Below are 3460 nucleotides of genomic sequence, written 5' to 3' on the forward strand. Positions count from 1 at the left end.
ATTGCCAGCCTTCCCACCCTGCCTGTCAGGAATCTAGTATAGTGGCTGCTCCCCAATGGGTCAGCTGCTTCTGTTCTACTCATCTCCCAGATGAGGGCAGCTTGTTCTTTAGTGACACAGTGTAGGGCCTTGTCTGTAGTGGTGCCTCAGCTATGGATCTATCCCACATGGAGTCATAGATGCTTTATTTTTCCATCTAGCCTGGAAGCATGGAGCCCTGACTGACTCCAGCTACAAAAGCTGCTTAATAGACTAAACCAGGGTCCCCAAACTAAGGCCCGGGGGCCGGATGCGGCCCAATCGCCTTCTAAATCCGGCCCGCGGACGATCCGGGAATCAGCATGTTTTTACATGAGTAGAATGTGTTCTTTTATTTAAAATGCATCTCTGGGTTATTTGTGGAGCCTGCCTGGTGTTTTAACATGAGTAGAATGTGTCCTTTTATTTAAAATGCATCTCTGGGTTATTTGTGGGGCATAGGAATTCATTCATATATTTTTTTCAAAATATAGTCCGGCCCCCCACAAGGTCTGCGGGACAGTGGACCGGCCCCCTGCTGAAAAAGTTTGCTGACCCCTGGACTAAACTAAGGTATTGTTTAGGGTTTTTTTTGTTAGGGCTCTTTTGTTGTTGCTATTGATATTAACTTTTGTATCTTTTTTTAGAGCTTATGATTTATGTGAAAATTGTTCAGCTTGGTTGTGTACCTTTTGATGTTTTTATTTATTGTTTATGACTACTTTTGTTAAGTTGGTAATTATGTAAATCTTTTCCTGCTGTAAGTGGCCTTGAGCATGATTTTAACCATGGAAAGGTGGCATACAAATAAAATGATTATGATGATATGGAGTGGGGGGGGGCAGGTTGTAGGAGCCAAGAAATTTTAACTTCCTTGAGTTTAATAAATATTTCCACTTGACAAAACTAAATCTGTACAGAAAATCATTATGAAATCTCTTTACAAATTCCACCATAAATGAGCTGAACCATTTTCTGCTTTCCTGACTCCTCTGAGGGTGAGGCTAGGCATTAAATGTATAGAAATTCAGCCCTATTTCTCCTTCGAGAAGTAATCCAAAACAAAGAAAAAGCAGCTTTGATTTCAGATTTATTTTATTTGTAATATGGTTTGCATTCTCTGTGAGTGCTAAGCAAAGATCAAAAATATATTTCCGGAAATGATCCTGCATTAATTCTTGTTTTCGTAGCACGAAACAATGCAATTATCATGCAGATCTGTGTGTTCCATGGATTCTTCGGCATGCTAATAAGCAACATGTTTGCAACAAAGACAACAAATCTGAATAAGCAAATCAAATTATATTTAATAATATGCACAATAAATCTTAAAAGGAAACATCATGTTGGATTCTCAGCAAATAAAACAACATTTGGGGTGCATTCAGCTTTAGACAGACATTTCTGCTTTATATGCAATCAGATATATTGACCACTAACAAAGCCTGGAAAAAAAAGAGGCACTTAAAGCCAAGACAATTGTTCCCTCCAAATACTTTTTTAAGGCATTGTTTGGCTGCTTTTTTTTGCCATGATATGTATTTAATATAAAAAAGTGAAGATAGCAGAGGTGTTGATGGCATGCTTAAATTAAATTATGAAAGTCTAATGCATTATTCTACAAAGATGTAGATCAGACTTCCCAGAGAAGTAAAACTCACAAGTGCTAAAACTCGATTGGAAGATTTCATGTCCTTTCTGTGCGTGCATCATGCAGATGTGAATAAACCGGTTTCTTCCCCCCCCTTTTCTAGATATGGTGATAAATATCACAGAGTGAGATGGCTCTGGAGGGTCGCTTCTTCCAGCTGCACCCACAAGCTGTGCCGAGGGTGGCAAGTCTCACTTTCCTTCTGCGGCATAAAAACAGATACACGTACTCCGTTATCTCTGAAAAACGGCATTCCACAAAACAAACAAATTCCCATGAATGGCGAGCTTTTTTCCCCTTCTTCATCTCCTGCTTCTTTCCATTACCTACTTCTAGCCAGTGGTTTTACTTATTGCGCTGGACGTCATCGAAGGAGATGTGTGCAGACCTTCCTTTGACATGTAGACGACACAGACAGTCCAGTACAGTTTGCAAAGCATTTTGGTTTTAAGTACTTCAAAGAATGCTCTCCTCTTCAAAGTCAAATTTCACCACCACTGGCCGGCTCGTGTTCCACTTCTTGCTTCGATCCTTATCCTCAAGGAACTCCTGGTAAGGATCTTTCTTTGAAATGGCTTTCTTGGAGCGAACATAACCGAAAAAGACAGTCAACGCCAGGAAAGAGTAAAACAACATGACAAAGAGAATGAAGAAATAGGCGTTGTCATATGGTTTGTATTTTGGTGTTTTCTCCTTCGTGGCATTTTTCCCTGCATTCAGGTCTTTTTCCAGAAGCTTCAGAACACACTGAGAGATGAGAGAGGCTAAAGCTGTGTTGTTCATGTTGCTGCTGCTTTCTCAAAGTTTGCATTAAACAAAAAGCAACCAGGATATTTAGGGACTTGGGACCTGATCCCATTCACATTCCCCCTCCCATCCCCTCTGTCGACCTGGCTGGAAGCAGGATAAGTCCCTTGATTGTTTCCTCTTTTAGCAAGGAATGCTGTGAAGCTCTTAGTGGGTCTCAGTTGCCTGATAATCAGGCATTTCTCAAGATAGGCACTAGTCCAAAGTTAAAGTGGACAGTTGTAAACTATCACCAGCCCAGCAAAGCTGACCTCCAGGCCTTCCTAACATAAATGAATATTTATGGCTGAAGGAAGATGAGGTCAGATGAAGGATTTGTGTTCTAGACTCAATGGGTCGAATTCTGCTGAAAAACAAATAAGGTTGGACTGGTTTTGGACTGGTCTTCTGAAAGTGTTTTCCCCCCTGACAAATGTTGAAAGAGCAACTTACCACATCCTGCATATTTGTCCCAAAGTTGGTTGAGACAGAATGTGGTCAGTTGAGATCTTGACACAGGTTGGAGCATTCAATAAGCTCATGGTAAAATCAGCCCCAAAGAATAAATTAGTCTGTTCTCACATGCACTGGCCTTCTTCTAACTTTCACTATAAATAGAGGGCCTAGCTATAACCTACTGTGAGTGCAAAATCGCAATGGCTGTACTTAAAAAAAAAAAATGAATGAAAACCAGACTCAAGAGGAAAAGTTTTGAATGGAGAAGTGATCAGTGCTTAACCTTTTCTATGCTGCCTTTTTTTCCCTCTCTACTCAAATCCCTTACAAACCTGCACTTAGAACCTGGGAAAGGAACTGCAGGGTTATATTTGGAGTGGGGAAATGACCACCAGGGAAATTGTTAACTACTCATCCTATTCTCTGCTCAAATTAGGCCCCACCCAAAAGTGTGTGTGTGTGTGTGTGTGTGTGTGTGTGTGTGTAGAGTTGTGGAATCCCTTAGATGCCTGGGGGGGGGGACTTTGAAGACAGCCATTATACATGGAA

The 3460-nt window shown here is 40.9% G+C and overlaps 1 long non-coding RNA gene across 1 annotated transcript; it reads right to left on the reverse strand.

Annotated features, from left to right (window-relative positions):
• Positions 1-1538: 1538 nt before the first annotated feature.
• Positions 1539-3117, reverse strand: LOC148685720 (uncharacterized). Its single transcript, XR_015950069.1, has 2 exons — positions 2000-3117; positions 1539-1871 (listed from the first exon to the last, which is right to left on the reverse strand). It is a non-coding gene; the product is annotated as an uncharacterized LOC148685720 (long non-coding RNA).
• Positions 3118-3460: the final 343 nt, after the last annotated feature.

This window comes from Zootoca vivipara, chromosome 5, assembly GCF_965207765.1.
Source record: "Zootoca vivipara chromosome 5, rZooViv2.hap1.1, whole genome shotgun sequence".
NCBI classification, from domain to species: domain Eukaryota; kingdom Metazoa; phylum Chordata; class Lepidosauria; order Squamata; family Lacertidae; genus Zootoca; species Zootoca vivipara.